Raw genomic sequence first — 17,584 nt, forward strand, 5'->3', positions numbered from 1 at the left:
CACATCAGCCCTGCTGAGATCTACATTTAACACGCTGCCCAATGACACCATTCCAGTTGTAGAGATCTCAATAATTACCACAGCTGGATACTGCTGGTTAGAATCCAACCTGGCAAGTCAGTGCTAAAGCCATGATAATCACTGCAGCTCTTCTGATACTGGAGACCAAAGACAAAAGTCCTGAAAAAGTCAGATTTATTTGTGACAGATATGGAATTTTCTTTTATTTTAACCAACATATTGCAGATATCTCTGTCTGCACAGATACAATCCTTCCTGGACAGTTCATGTGGTTCAGCAGTGCTAAGAGAAATATATTCATTTAATATTCATTTACAGTTTAGTAGACGTTAGTAATCATTTTTTTTTGTTGACTTGCTTTGAGATCTAGTCTATCTATCTGATAACAGATCAATGTTTATTCCAGTATTGCTCAATGCTTTGCTGCAAAGGTTGATTGTTTTACGTCCAGGTTTGCATGGGTGTGATGAGATGACCCTGTCGGTGTGATGATAAATTGGTGGAGAATGTGGGATGTGGATGACCAGTAATTTGAATGACTTTGAATAAATGATCAGTTGTGTAAGATCAAGGCATTTGTGTAAGTTCAAGGCTTGCTGAAAGGCTCCTCGGCATATTGCTTGTGTCTGTATCTGCCGTGAAACAGGGGTACGTCTCAATCTGCCGTTGACACAACTGCAGAGCCGGATGAATAATGCATTTAGTACAACTGAAAGCCTTAGAAGTATCGAGCAGCACCATTCCTGTGGGTATGTGCTCCAGACACCTCATTTCATGCTGTTTCTCCTTCCCCTCCCCTCTTCTTTAAATGTCCTCCTTCTCCCTCTACTTCCCTTTTCCTTTCCCTTCACATTTAGCATTTCGTCAACATAACATTAAAAAGTTATTACCACAGTATTTTAGAACAGAACGATTATTTTAAAAAATGATTTATACTTTTTCTGAAAAAAAGAGCTGTGCTTGCTCACAACGATGCTTCAGTGTTGTGAATTGTTGCCAGGGCGTTGCTATGTGGTTAGGTGTTCTGAAGGGTGTTCATTGTGATTTCTAGGGTGATCTGGGTGGTTCTTAACAGACTCAAGTCAACACAGCCACCCTCTATTATATTTTTATCTCTAGATACGGCTGGAGTACTTCAATGTAAGTCTAAAGGATTGTTTCATCTTAGAAAAGTAATACCTCTCTTGAACAAAGCCACGTGATTCATTTGGGTCTATAGCACAACAATATGGGGTTAGGTATGTGCTAAACTTGAATTATTTCTGGGGTTATGGGTTATGCCAAAGAATTCCATTCTAGAATTCTAAAAAATGACACTCTAGAATTATTCGAATCAAACAAGTCATAACAACGTGTTTATAAAGTTTTGAGAAATGATGGGGGGTTTATTTGTTTATTTTTATTGTTCATTTGTTTATTTTTTGAGGCTAACAGAAATTAAGTGCAATTACTATGTAATTAAAATGTAATTCACCCGAGTACTACTCAAGACAAACCTTGCTTAGCTTCAGTGATCAAGCGTATGCATTTTTATATGACTGTAAGTAATAATTTAGTCAGAGTAAAGCAATAATTTGTCATTTTAAGTGTCCAACTGAAATTGTGACGTCAGATTTACAGATGTAGATGATGCAATTGTAACTTGACTTCGTCCAGCATCTATACATGTTAATTAAAGTTTTAATTGGCCTTGGTGTTATGTTCGGTTACAATTTAATTTAAGGTGTCATTGGTACAGTGCAATTATACATTTAAGTACTGAGTAATATTAATGAATTACATATACTTACTATATGGTTTGGGTTGGGATTAGGGTTACTTAGATGTAATTACGCATTATTTATTGTTATTATAATAGTAAGTACATGTAACATGCGTAACAAAGACACCTTAAAATAAAGTGTTACCATATGTTCTTATTCCAAAAGACAAAGGTGATGCTCAGCATGTATTTAATCCTTCAAATATTCAATTATGCTTTGTCACGTATACCTGGAAAGACAGATTAAAACTGGACCTTGATTACGCCAGAACCCTCTTTAGCTCAATTATAACTCTGCACGTAAATGCACTTATTCTCTTTGCACATAATCATTCTTTACTTGACATTTTCCTTCCTAGTGAAACTCATTTCTTCCCTCTCAACCTGATGAAGCATTCTGCACCCTTGTTGTCATTAGGTTCGTTTATTTAAGTTCACCCCTGGCCATTTTTGTGCGGCACATTTCCTCCTTCCTCTCTCAACTCGCCAGCATCAAGGGGCACAGGAACGGCTCGCAGACCGAACGGGTGAGTCACTGGCACAGACAGACTAATAATGACCTGCGGGACTGTTCTAAGACAAGTGCGTCTCTTCCGTCACACTTTTGTTCCACCTTTTAGTCTTTTGAACTGCTCAGATAGATTAGTGTGAGAACTGTTAATGAGCTTCTAAAAATGGCTCTGCTAACGAGACATTGTGAAACTCAGGTTCACGCAAACACGGGCAGATGAACATACCTGAATAGTGTATTTACACAGGACATTCACGCACACACATCTTTATACTTTTTTTGACTCTTTCTCTTGACGATGGTATTATGGGAGGTGGGGGGGTGTATAAATGTGTGCTACGACTGTGGAGGCATATCTAAAGGAGTGCAGATACAACACCAAAACACTCACAGATGACTTTCCACGCTGCTCTCGTCTCTAATGGCAATGCGAGGCTGGACCGGACCGAGCGCTCCAGGAGAGACGCGCGCTGTCCGAAACTGAGAAGCGAGTGTGAGGCAGGCAGATAAAAGTGTTCTCTGTGCCTGCGCTGTCCTTCAAACTTCCTGACGGATTACTTTAAAAAAGGGGGAGAAAAATAATCTTGAGGATGAATGAAGCGCTTAAAAAGAGAGAGTGAGAGACGGGACAAAAGGTGAGCGCAGACCGTCGATCTAACCCATTCCATTCATCCTCTTTTTCTTCATCATCCCTTGCTATTTCACGCTTTCACCCCCCCACCCCTCCTTTTTTTGCACTTGCCTTTGTCCTTGTCCTCCCTGTCTGTCTGTCTGGCCGGCTGAATGCGGGTGTCATGGAGAGAGAGCAAAGGTCTCTGCACCGAGGGGGCGGGAGCGCGATGAAGCCATTGTCAAAGCCACGGCTAGGCATTGTGTTCATGTCCAGCCCACTGTCCCCCAAAACTGGGCCTCTCCCGCTCTGAGCCCCAAAACTGCAGATGGAAAGGGGTTGAGCTGCTGCGGCACGGAGGTACTGCAGCTGTTTGCTGCTCCGCTGCGCCCCGTCCTGCAAGCAGGGGTGCCGTCCAGCGCCAAGCACAGCTAAAGGAGCTGCGTCACAAAGCGAAGCCCTTTGCTGATTCTTCCGCTCAGTTCTTATGCTCGTTCATCCCATACGTCTCCATCCACTCTGTGGATATCTTCGGGGGGTTTACGGTTGTGTTTTGGCTTTGCCTCCGTTTATGCATCTGTGCTAAGCTATCGGCTGTTATACTGAATGCTTATGAATCTGAGTGTAGCGAGAGGTTTAGGACGTTTACTGTGTTTTTTTGTTTTTGTTTTTTTTATCTGCGTGTGGATTACAAACATTCACACAAAGCATATTTTTCTTTCTTTTGCAAAAAATGAGTGAGAAATATGACCTAAATGCGTATACTTATAGCGCATATATGTAAAAGTTTCAAAGTTTCAAAAACCTCCTGACCCCTATCTGAGACATCACACAGAGAAGGACCAAGAGAGATAAAAAGCAGAAATTAAATGGCATATCAAACCAATTTATTCATTTGGGCAGAGGTGAACACATAACACAATGTGATTATATTGTAATACATTTTTTTAGACAGTTTATTTGAGACCTTCATGCCATTTCCAAACCTGTACAATGTACTTTTTTCCTACAAAACACACAAGAATATATTTTGAAGAATGATTTTGTCGATACGGTGAAACAACACTGCAAACATTTTTTTAAAATATTATCTTTTGTGTTCCAGGATTGGAACAAAATGATGTAGAGTAAATGTTGATACAGTTGTCATTTTTGGCTGAACTGTTCCTTTAAAATCAACATGAAATCAATTCCGTTTCAGCTGACATCACTAAGCCCTCTCACCCTCTTCCCTCCAGCCACCTGTCATATCGAGACCACCAAAATCTTATAAATTCCTACTGGATAAAATCAAATTTAGTCATTTAACTTGACAATGTCAATTTATGTAAGTAAAATGGACTTTGAATGTTGTTTTATGTTGATTTTAGCCTCTAATTTGCACCAAATTGGACTTTGGTTCAAGTATTCTGAACCTGGATGAAATATGGCTATGAAATCTATCAGTTCTAATCAGTAGCTCTTTGTATCTCATAAAACAGTGGATAAAGAGAGATGTTTTGCCTCACTGCAGTTTTCTTGTTATTAAGTTAAATGAACTGGAAATATTAAATTATGTCAGTTTAAGCTTAGATAACTCAGTATTGTTGTTGTTTTTTTTAATTCTACAGGGCTGCAGATATTTGTATAGATGGTTGTCTTTGGTGCTGTTCATTTGCAATGCAAGCTTCTCTAGCTGCATTCAGCTAAGGCAAAAACATGAGTGATCAATAGTGTTTTTCTTGTTTGGCTGTAGGTGTTCAAACTTTTAAATTTTGTTTTTAAAGTAAACAATCCCAAGTAAACATTTCACACTGATTGACAGGTTATATCAGGAGATGTTATTCACTGTATTATAGCATGTCCGTCCAGTCAGATTTCATGCGGTCGGTCACCGTGCAGTTTTCATCTTTGTCCAGGAGAGGGAGGAAACTGAACGTCTTTGCGCAAATCCTGAAAATCTACCCCCTTCACTGGCTCTGAAGCGTACTAGTGAAATCAGTGGTTCCGATCCAGATTGATTCCCTTTGTTGTGATACAATGATAATCTAAAAAGATTAGGAGATACTGAGTTCAAATGTTTTGAAGCGGGTTGCCTAATTTTCTCTGCATGTTTCTGTCCGAGTCTAAACTCATCCCTTCATTAATGACCGTTGTTTTTCTTCTTTTTTCATTATATTTTTTGAAATCCAGATTATGAAGATAAAAGATTTTATTGCCACAATTTCTTTATTAATTCTATATTAATAATAATAATAATAAACCTTTTTAGTTCAATTTATAAGAAATACATAAAAACAAATATTGTATTTATTTATTTTTTACACTAAGTTTGTATATTACAATGAATACAGTCATTATGATAATTCACCCAGTATCTGTGTGGAGCATCTTTTTGAATCCAAAATTTGGCAGATGTGATCTTAAGTCTTAATCGTATCTAAAACGGATATCTTGTTAAAAAGCCGTACAGCTTTAGGCAGGAATCAGTTTTGTTAGCTGGCTGCCTGCCTTTTAACCAATACAAAAGACAGAACATTTTCTTTTATCTCACTAACCTGGCAGAATAATGCTAATGTAATAAAGATAAAAATCTAATCCATTCCCAACAAAAAGCCTTTGAGCCTGGAAATATTCTGAAGCGTATCGAAGCCTTTCCCTTAATTTGTTGGATTTTATTCATTTTATTTAAATTGTGTTTCAAATGATTGAGTTTAATATTGACTGCGTTAAAAAAGAGTAAACAGTCAACATAATAAACAGAAATGATTGCCGATTAAAGTTTAATTTTAAATAAAGTTATGATGTTTTTATGAGACATTTAAAAACCTTTTCTCATCCAATAAAAAAAAAAAAAACGAAGCAAATGTCCATCTTCGAGATCTCTGTGTTGTACGCACCGCTCCGTAGCTGCCAGAAAATTTATCGAGCTACCGTGAATTGCACTCGACTCCCATGTTTTAAGTGCAGGATAAGATTACGGAAAACTAGGTTGTGATATACGGTACATGCCGTCCCGGCTGGCCTAGCAGATGAGCGCCTATAGTGATTTAATAAGCGATGGGGTCCAGAGTGACCGTAACGGGGCAGGCGGCAGGTAGAAGTGCGTACAGTGCGGCTGGGACTTGATTTGTTTCCTTTCCTGTAAGCCCCTCTTGCTCCCCCCTTGCCATCCCCCTTCTCTCGGAGCAGTGTAAACACACAGCTCCAGAGGAATGTTGGACTCTCTGACCTCACAGCAAACGCTCTTCTGCAGTTCATTCGGTTCAGCCTGGCCGCGCTGTGCTCCGAGAGAGCGCGCACACGCACACTCACGCGGGCTGCCAGATTTCCTCCTGCTCTCGCTGCTGCAGCGGCTGCCATTGTGCGCACGAGCTGCAGTGCTACCTCTCTGCATGCAACTGTGCACATTCAGCCATTTATGCCCACCACGTACGCTTTCAAGTCTGGCAATTTCGCCTACGGGCGCTGTTGGTTTGAATGAATTCCAATCGCCCTTCCCCCCTCTCCGTCGGATGCACGCCGCATGCACGGCTCGACCGTGCGGTGCCATTGGGCATAGGACAGACAGCAAGTTCTAAGCGGCTTTCCGGACAGAGGCCCGCAGATAGGAGCGGATTGGCTAAAGATAGATCAAAGCAGACAGCATCTGTCAGTGTGTGTAAAGTCAGTGTAAAATGAATGTTTGACCTCCTCTCTCTTGCTACGGCCGCTTTTAGAGCAGCCTCTAGTGTGTCTGAGCTCTGATGAGATGTGTCAGGCTTCGGTCACAACCACCCAGACGTGCAGTTATGATCAAAATATGAGGCCATGTCAATCCGGCTCTGTCCGTCTGCTCACTGCACATGTTTAGTGATTTGCTGTGGTATAGATTGGATTAGTGCCCACCCACTTTTTCAGCGGATTTGGTCCCTGAAGTATTTTTTCCATTCATTTTTCTCACAGGGATTTTAAAGTCTTCATTGAAACGCCATAGGCTTTGATCTGAGCCAACAAGCTATGAGGTGAAAACTTTATTTAAAGCGAAACGTATATGAAAATCGCATTATAAGACAAAAGGGTTAGTTCACCCAAAAATGAAAATTCTGTCATTAATTACTCACCCTCGTGTCATTCAAAGCTTCTTCGTTCATCTTCGGAACATAAAAAATATATTTTTGATGAAATTTTTGCTGTATTGCCCTCTGCATGTAAGTAGTCATGCCGGCGGGCCCGGGGCGGGTTTCCAGGGCCCCTAATTAAAGCACTTTCAGTTAGCGAACGGGGCGGGGAGTGGGTTGTTGGCAGGGGGCTGAGATAACAGCGAGGAATTTCACCTGAACAAAGACGCTGGTTGTGTTGGCTCCCCACCAGGGGCTTGATCTACACAAGCTGTAATTTTCACAAAAAAGAAACCCTGTTCGGACTGCATGTTCGATTTGGTCAGCACATCATTCCTTGGTAATGACCTACACTACGGCCCGCTTCCACCTTTTAGGTAAACGTCGGCTGAGAATATTAATGTGGATTGCGTTTATTTATCTATACCGTCCTGATGGCATGTTATTGAAATAGGCATAATTACAGTACTAGGACTTTGAAATGGCATATTATTTTCATCAAACATCCACTATAATCAAAAGCAGCTTGTCCTGATGTAGTTTGATTAAACATTGTTAAATAAAGCCATGAGACACACCAGAGGGTGGGTATGCAGTGAAACTGTACTCTGCCCTCTGTTGGTATTTGAAGCATAATGCAAACTTGATACAGAGGTCACTCAATATACTTCTTCACCTCCTATGACCTCTAGTAACATAAACACTAGTTCAGTATAACTATATGTCTTTATATCATTTTAGTCAATTTTAATTAAACACAGTAACAGGCTTTCGTAAATTCAGTGAAATAGGTTAAATGGCCTTTTTTGAAAAGTCTCTTATATGCTCACGTAGGCCGCTTTATTTAGATTAGAAATACAGTAATAATGTGAAATATTATTAAAAATGAAAATAACCGTTTTCTATTTTAATGTATTTTAAAATGTTATTTATTTTTGTGATTGTAAAGCTAAATTTTCAGCATCATTACTCCAGTCTTCAGTATTACATGATCCTTCAGAAATCATTCTAAAATCGAGAGGAATGACGTGACCCTTCGGCGGCAATGCACGCATAGTCCTTCGCTCTGCTTACTTTGTCAGAAATTGCATATATCCTGTCAGTAAATTTTGAACCACTCTTTATTTAGCTCACTATGAGTGCCTCAGCAGTCAAGGACACCCGGAAAAGAGAGAGTGAACAATCGCCAATAAAGAGAAAATTCAAAGATTCAACCATCTCCAGAGAGGATCTCGACGCTGCTATAGCTAACGGTATCAAGCTAGCACTTAAAGAGCAACAAAGTACTCTCGATTCGGTAGTGGCTTCGACTGTAAGAGAAGCGATAGACTCTGTCCTGACCCCAGCACTCCGTGATCTACATTTGGATACACAAACGACCAACGATCCTGTAAAAGACCTAAAAGCAGAAGTTGAAAAGCTAGCCATCGTTTCGAAACAGACACGTGACTGGGTCGATTCCATTCAAGCAGCTGCACGTGAGGATAGGAGGACAGTCACAAACTTAAGAAATCAGCTTGAGCAACTCACCGAAAAAATGACGGACATTGAAGATAGGAGCAGGAGAAATAACGTACGACTGGTGGGGTTGCCGGAGGGGGCGGAAGGCTCCGATACAGCTGGCTTCCTCAAAGCTAATCTTTCCAAAGTGGATCCCTTCCCTGAAAGGCTGTGACATTGAGATTGACCGGGCCCATCATGCGTATGACGGAAGGAAAAACTCTGATCGGCCACGTAATCTTCCGTGTACTAAGGTGGCATGACAGATCGGCGATCCTGAAAGGTGCTCGGCAGGCATATCCGGTGAAATATACGCAGGACAATGTCACGCTGCTTTTTTCCCCAACTTTAGTCCAGCCACAACTACCAAGAGAAAGAGCTTTAATCCAGTCTTGAAGAAGATGACAGCACTTGGTCTCCAGCCCTTCCTCACCTATCCGGCGGTAATTAAACTACGGCACAAAGGTGAGCAGATGATGTTCGACTCTCCTCAAAAGGCAGAGGATTTTGTTACATCACTGTCGCTGAAGACGTATTCTGCAGCGCTACAAATCAGCGGGAAGGCGTTGGCTACCGTCTCCATCCTCTCAGCTCAACGAGGAAAAATTAACGATGAGGTCTGTGGTGATCCTAACTGCTCTGAAGAGGACAATAACAAGGTGGCCATGGACACTTGTTAATTTCTTTTTGGAATCTTGCCCCTGCCCTGTACGTTCGTCCGCTGATTGGTAAATAATAATGATTTATTTTCTTTATTTTTCTTTATTATTATTATTCTTCGGGCTGATGGAGAGCAGGTTCAATCACTACGCTTTTGGCTCAGTGGGCCTTTTGGGGACATGTCTTGCGTTGAAGTGGACTGGTCACACACATCAACATTTGTTTCTGTTGTTTATGCAGACCTACACTCTCGGTAATGTGCGGTCTGCTTTGGTTTTTATACACACTTGTTTGTCGTTCCTTGTTTTTGCTTTTTTTCTATGCCCTTCAACAGACATCAATACTTTTATTTATTCTGCTTTTCTTTTAAAAGGACTATGCATCTAGGTGGATTGGTATCTAGGATACATACTAATGTTTACAGGTCACTGGCAGTATGGCATTGCTTTTAGACGGAATCTTGGCATTGCAAGCACACAATGCATGTTCTGAATATCTTATCATTGAATGTGAATGGCCTAAATTTTCCTATTAAGCGTAACTGGCAGTCGTCTCTTGTGCTCGTAATAAAACTAAGGGGGTTTTATCTTAGTCGATAGGAAGTTACATTTAACTATTGAACATACCGGGAATGATGATGAAGGTAGATTTGTTTTATACGCTGTAAAATACATAATGAGAGGTTAGCACTGGTCTCCATTTACTGCCCAAATGAGGCAGACAGTGCATTTTTCACAAACATTTCCAATATATTACTTGAGCAGATGGATTGTCCTTTAGGTGATGGGTGGTGATTTTAATGCTGTTTTAAATCCTGCACTGGATAAATCTCACCCTGATACTATAGCTAACCCATCCTATAAGTTATAGAATAAATTTATCACTGAACTTAATGTGATCGAACTTTGGAGAATCCAGAATACTACATCTAAGGACTTCACTTTTTTTTCTAAAAAGGGTGGAACATCCGATGAGAGGACCTTTCAAATTTTGTAACAACACACCCTTATGGCACAACTTGAAATGTTGAAATCGGCCATTTGTCCAGCCCTCTTGGTCTACATTGGGCAGAAACACATGCGGTGACTTATATGATAACCAGGGACTCTGCTCACTTCAAGAACTAAGAACTAAGTTTTGTTTACCAGCATCATCATATTTTGTCTTTTTTCAGTTACGTTCTGCTCTCAAGGCCTATGGAGTTCCCTGGGCATCCCCTATTTCCTCTCATCCTATATGGGATTGGATCGCACCACCCTCTGGTCGGCCATCTGTTTCTTTAATATATAGTAAACTTAATGATCACACTGCAAAGTCTCTTTCTATTAAATCTATCTGGAATCGTGAATTAACAGATTTTGATTTATCGGTCGACTGGGAGAGCATGTGGTCTAATCTAATCTTAACTTCTAAAAAATTAGGTCCTATTTAAAACTTGCCCTCATTCATTGTAACTGTATGGAAAAGAGTGACCAGTACCGTTCTTCAAAATATCTTCTCTTGTGTCCCACAGAAGAAAGAAAGTCACACAGGTTTAGAAAAACAAGAGAATGAGTAAATGAAGACAGAACTGTCATTTTTGGGAGTGCTATAACTTTAAAGCACATTTATTAGTGTAACTCCTCTGCCCTTCCTCTAATGCGATACTTGGACTGAAGTCACTGTATGATGGCAAAGTGCAGTGAATGCGAACTTTGTGAGGAAGACTGATGGTGTGGCAAAGATAAACAGATGGCTGCAAATATCGCCTGCTAAATTATTCATCAGGGCTCCAGCTTTTGGGTAGCGACAGAGTGATAGAGTTTACTGGGATGATGAAAGAGATGGAGTGTGATAGAGAGAGAGAGAGAGAGGAAGAAAGAAAAATAAAGAGCCCAACACCGGCATGAATATAATAGCCTCACATCGAATTTGCCGAAGTGCCAACGCCTCATTGAAACACGGCCGTTATTCACGTCTGTTCTGAATGTTGATGTTGTTGTTGAAATATTATCCTTAGATGTTTCCCAGATGTCAGTGTGTGCTGTGTTGGTCTTAGGTGCTGTCAAACATCGCTCTCTGATTGTGATTTGCGGCAATGTTGAATAAAGGCCTGTCGAAAGGAGGATAACGTAGCATTAGCGCTGCTTATGTCTACATGCTCATTACATGTGAGCGTTTACACGGCTGCTGATTTAACAGCACTCTGACAGAAGATGCATTCGCTACCGAACATCATTGGCATCTCTCATACACATTTACACAGACAAATCTCTGACACAGACACACTGTCTCGCACTCCCTTTCATACACACACACACACACACATACACACATGCATACGCCTCACTCTCTTCTGCGTTTAAGACTCCGGGGAAATAGAGCAGAGAGGAAACTACGTGCCTTCACCGAGCAAGGTCTGTCTGGTGTCATGGCAACCAGTGCGGATTTACTCCACCCTCTACCATCAGCCTCGAGAGGGAGGAGGAGAAAAAGATGGAAAGAGAGAGAGAGAGAGTCAGGGAGGGGTGAAGACAGAATGATACTAGGTGGTCGCAGTTCGCGTTACTGAAAATAAAACAAACAGAAATTAAATGGAATTAATATAAAATGTATAATATATTAAATATATAAATATAAAATATTAGTCAGAAAAAACAAAAATATTACAAAATTTAAATCCCCCAAATTGAACAAGTTAAGTGCAAAACAAAAATGTTATATATATATATATATATATATATATATATTAATGTAAGAATGCTAATCCTATATAATATATACAGTAATATATATACACATACACACGTTTAATATATAAAATATCAATATATCAATATTGAAAATAAATTAAAATATTAATTGAATTACTGTAAATAAAAGATAAATATATAGAGAGAGATAAACTGAAATAAAAATTATTTTAAAATGCATAATATAAAACATACAAATATAAAAGTATAAACAGCACAAAAATTACTATACATATGCGTATATATATTATAAAAATTATATATTAGTGTAGTAATACTAATACTATATATACACATACACACATATAAAATTTAGTATATAAAATATCTGTACTGCAAATAAATTAAAACATTAATTAAATTCCAACAAATAAATAAATTAAATTAAATAATTTAAAGTTAATTTATAAATAATATATAATAATATCGAGAGAGAAACTGAAATAAAAATGTATTTATAAAATGTATAATATAAAATATATAAATATAAAAGTATAAAAAAAAAACAATTAGAAGAGCTTGAAAAATAAATGAAACAAAAATTACTATGAATCTAGGTAGGTTTTCATTTATGTATAAGTGTGTGTGTGTGTGTGTGTGTGTGTGTGATTTAAATTATTCTGCCTTCATTATTAGGTAATATAAAAAATTAAAACAGAAATTCAAAAACTAAACTGAAATCAACAGTTAGTGAAAATTAAAGATAAACTAAAATAAAAGAAATTGAAAATAAAAACTAAATAAAAAATGGAAAACTATGTAATAATGCTGGGTGGTCGGAGATATGTTTAGAAGAAATAAATAAGCATTCAAACTGTTGGAGACCAGAGACTTAGAGAGGAATGATGAATTATTCTTGGAGAGAAAAGGTGGATTGAGGAAGACAGAGAGAGAGAGAGTGACAGGGACAGAGCACAGGCCAAAGATTCTGAAAGCAAGGGAGGATGATTTTAGAGAGAAAGAGGGAGGGAGGGAGGGAGAGAGGCAAATGGGACGGCGGGTCATTTAAGGACACAAAAAATTGCCATCTCTCATGGGCTGCTGATGACTGCAGAGTGAGACACAGAGTGAGAGCGAGGACTGCAGCAGTAGATGACGCCCAGTTACTGCCATAAACCACCACACAATACAGCACAGCTCCATCAGCACCACAAACATTCAGACAGTCACCCAAATTTGCAGTATATATTTAATTCTCAACACACACAAAATATGCAAGTAAACCCATTTTTATTGTAACTATTTTAAAATGTCCGTGTTTGAGGGCATAAATCTGGTTAGCAACTACCAGGAAATGAATTTGCTCTGAATATTTAATTTAAACGTACCTTCAGTGTTACCAATAAAATCAATACCAAGATTTGGTAAGTTTTAAAAGCTAAATGTTTAGTTTTATTTTTTGTTATATTCATTTCCATCCTACCTATCCACAATTTTATGGTCAGCTGCATTTTGTTCATTACATTAGCATCTGTGACCCACCTGTGGGCTACTGAAGACTTTTTTAGACCTCTGTAAAGCCCTATTCAGGTCTGACTAGTTTTCACAGTTTATAGTTTCATAGTCATACTTTCATTTTAATCCCATCTGAATCAAACACATCTGTGTTTTTCTCACTCAACCTTGGTTAAAAATATGTAGCAAATTACCTGTTTTTCAGGTCCTCATCCCATCCAAAATGTCCTTGATTGTGGTATATTATTTCCTCCCTCATGTATTTTGACCTTCGGCAAATACTGCAAGTATATCTGAATGTATGAGTGCGCTGCCTGGTGCACCTTCATTATGGATTTGGACCTTATGCCAACTTTCTAGGTAAAATAACAGTTGGTGGTTCTGCTTTCATCTAATCTGACATAAAAAGAAAATTAAAGCAATAAGCAAAGTCCGATCCCGGAAACTGCTTGGAGTGGCTACCGTAGTATGGTCCTCACCTTAATTAATTCCTTCCCTTAATTACGTAACATAATGTCATATAATTAATCACAAATCAAGTCTGGTTTATTTCAGTGGGTTTTGTGATGAGATCCAGAGCACATAATCATCCATAACACCCACATCCAGACAACAAACACTCCCATCATAAAATCTACACAAATCCCAATATAAATCACAGAAATCAGATTTTTTTTTCCTTCCGAGGAACACAAAAGAAGTTATTTTAAAGATTGTTGGTAACTAAACTCTTTTAGTAACCGTATGGACAAAAACATTTCTAAAAATATCTTCTTTTATGTTCCACAAAAGAAAGTAAGTCACACCAGTTCAGAACAAAATTGAGGGTGAAAAATTATGACAGAATGTTAGTTTTTGAGTTAACTATTTCTTTAGTACTAAACATTGCTATTTCCCCTCAATTGGCTCTTTGATAAGTGAAGCGTTCTAAGCAATGTGCCAGTTGCTTTTATTTAAACAACAAAAAAAAGCTTTTGTATTTCTTAGTGAATGAACATTGAAACATTATTCTTATGCAGAAGTGTTAAATTAAAATACAGAAACCAAAGCCAACTCTTATTAAATAAAAGAAGTAAATGCATTTAAAACTTTTTTTTTTTTTTTTTTTTACTTTCGAGGCTAAATCATTGTGAAGCCTTGTCCTTATAGTCAGCATTCTGCCCTTTGTTTTTTGGATGGTTTTGGGAAATCCCTCATTCATACAATTTAACCTTGAGAGCTTTTTGCCATTTTCAAGGTATTTTTTGTAGATAATTGAAACCTGGATCATGTCCACTTTTCTAATCCATCATAATCAGCGAGGCTTTTGTTGTGATATGAGCACCCCAGAGGAAATATTTGAGTGATGAGAGAAAGATAAAATTACAACTACACGAGCAAAGAACATTTTTAAAGCAACAGACAACATGTTTTGCATTGTTCTTTCAGTAAGAGTCAATGGAGTGTGGTTTATATTTTCACAGCGTGCATGACGATCGCAGTACTGTGACATCGGATGTTATTAAAGTTGACAACGTATGTCTTTGATTAGAAAGTATATTGTGTATGCATGTCCTTCAGATTGTTGAAACATCATATTTGCATATGGCATATTTTGAATTAAATAGTCATTTATGGAAAACTTGTTTAATTACCAGTGTGTCATATTCCATTTATGTGATAATTCCCTCTCGCTGCAGTCATTAATTGCTTTTTTTATGCACATTAAAATATACGCCGCCCATTTATAAGCTCGTGACAGTCAATTTTTGCATTGCTGGTTCCTTATTTCTCAGTCATACGGGGTTGAACCAAGAGCAGCTCACCATGACATGCCAAACTAAAGAAATGAAAGCCCTTAACACAGAGGACAAATAGACTGCCTAAAAGGCTGCTTTCAAACCTGCTGTGCACAGGTAGGCAAGGAGAGACAGTAGCCTGCCTGGATGCTTGTTGTTTAATAGGCATACAGGAGCCATACGCTAATAGCTCTCTGCTTACTTTGCCATCACTTGGAATGCAGGGTCATAATTAAGGCCATTTACCGTAAAAGCCAGCAGAATTAAAAAATATTTGAGTGCAATAAAAGAAAACAGTGAGCTAATGCAGCAGGAGCGTGTGTGTCAGAGGAAAAAAACATTATTTTATTTTTTTTTTTTATCTCCCATTGTTTGACTGCATGCCCGGAATTGGCTGCCTGTCTGAAAAATGCAAGGAAAAAGTTGATCGTAAATGAGAAATCTGTCTTTGAAGGAGTCCAGCTTTCAACCAATAGTTTGCAGGCCAGGAATGGGTGGAATGTGTTTGCACTGGCAAAGGGGAATAACAGTAAAGATAATGGTAACAATAACAGTGTGTGTGTTTCTAGTGGGCACTACTGTATGCTGTAGGCCTGTATGCTGTAGGGGAAGTTAGTATACTAAAGAGTATGCACCACATAGTTCATTTTAGGGTGTTTGCAGCAGGGGCATTTGATTTTCATACAATCGCATATACGTAAAGGAAAGTAAGCGCATGCTAAGTGGAGGTAAGTGCAGATGAGAAGAGTGTTCACTGAAAATCTCAACAGCTCGCTGGAATCTACATTGTGAATGGATGCCTGTGTTTTCTCTCATTTTAAAGTAATATCTTGTTTTTATTTTGTTTTCAGGGGTTAATTGAAATATGCACCAACAAGATTCGTGGCATGAAGTACAAAGTCATCATTCAAATGTAAGTATGTGTTTTGTTATTTTTCTGTGCACATCCATTACTGAAGTTTGCAGGCATCGATTGGATGCCTTTAATAGCGGTGTGTGTGTAAACAAATATTTGGCACATGGAGAGAATACAAAACTTGCGTTTGCGTGCAGCTGTTTTTATTCTTTACTCATCAGCCTTGAAACACAGCAGCTGACCCACCAGCAGCTGCTCAACACACACATGCTAACACACAAACTTAAAGATCATTAATGAGACAGAGAATGTCTAACCAAATTTAAGTCTCTACAGAAATCAGTTTGATTTCTATTGATGTGAAAAATAGCAGTCCACCACCAGAATTGTTGAGGTACAGGTAACAAAAAAACCTTAGTCACTTTATATTTCAGAATTGTGACATTATATTTCACCCTGTGACATATTTCACAATGTGAGATCTTGCAATCACCTGTTTAACTTTTTACTCTGAGACGGTGCTTTCATATTTTCAAATTAAATAAGGTGTCTTCCAGTGTTGGCGAAGCTAAAAAAGGCTAAAAGCTAACGATATAAAATAATGTATCACCGTTTCCCCAAAAATATTACGCAGTAACTGTCAACACTGGTAATATTAAGAACTGTTTGATGGGCACCAAATCAGCATATTAGAATGATTTCTGAAGGATCATGTGGCACTGAAGACTGGAGTAGTGTTTTCAATTCAGAACATCGGTGCGAATCAGGGAATCATTCCTTTTTCTGGTGAACTATTTCTAGTTTATTTATGCGATCCTCTGAACATGCCATCTCAGTAAATTTAAGCTGACTGCGTGTTTGATTATTCTGATAATTATGTCTTGCTCAGCTTTAAAGCTGTGGCTGCACTGCTACTTGTTAGAAAAAATAAATAAATTGTTAATGGAAAAGCTTCAAAACAACTGAGCTACAGTCATTCTACTAAAAAAGTGTAGTTAAGTTAATAGCCTCATAGTCACTTCCCAAAACTTGTCCTAGACGCTGTTTAATTGCTCAAAGAGAACAAACCCCAAACGTTACTCCACACGGCTACTCTCGTCAGCGCCACAAGCCCAGTGCACTCATTCAGAAAACAGCAGCTTGTGGGCTGACCTTAAGTCAGGAGCTTCTTTTGATGAGTGTGAGTAGAGGAAAGAGAGAGCCTTATTTTAATTGCAGCAGGGTCACGGGGTCAGAGCAGAAAGCCGAGCCGCTCGCTTACACAGACATGGTCTCCTCTCAGGCTGGAGGCCGTCAAGGTGTGCAGAATGTGTGATGAGAGACAGAGCTACAAAAACTGCTTCTACAAATATTACAGACAATTTGTGTTAATGACAGGCAGACTTTTGCACTAAGCGCTTCCATCTGCAAATCATCTGAAGGTCTCGCCAATTTAAGGACGGTTAAAAATATACAGCTGGTTCGTCATAAAAGGTTGTCTGCTTTCATCTATGAACAGTGGAATCTTAAAATAAATAACAAAACACAATGGATTTGCTGTGAAATCATCTTCAAGCTCTAGGGTCAGACCGCAGTATTTTTGAACTTGCTGAATCCTGAAGCTGTTTGATGTCAATTATG

General features: G+C 38.6%; 1 long non-coding RNA gene across 1 annotated transcript in view; it reads left to right on the plus strand.

Moving 5' to 3' along the window:
* Positions 1-1,766: 1,766 nt before the first annotated feature.
* LOC131520699 (uncharacterized) overlaps positions 1,767-17,584 on the plus strand; it is a 79,904-nt gene continuing 64,086 nt past the window's right edge. The window contains exons 1-2 of the long non-coding RNA XR_009266112.1: positions 1,767-2,929; positions 15,960-16,021. This is a non-coding gene — a long non-coding RNA (uncharacterized LOC131520699). The remainder of the gene's footprint in view (positions 2,930-15,959; positions 16,022-17,584) is intronic.

The sequence above is a fragment of the Onychostoma macrolepis genome, chromosome 15 (assembly GCF_012432095.1).
Source record: "Onychostoma macrolepis isolate SWU-2019 chromosome 15, ASM1243209v1, whole genome shotgun sequence".
NCBI classification, from domain to species: domain Eukaryota; kingdom Metazoa; phylum Chordata; class Actinopteri; order Cypriniformes; family Cyprinidae; genus Onychostoma; species Onychostoma macrolepis.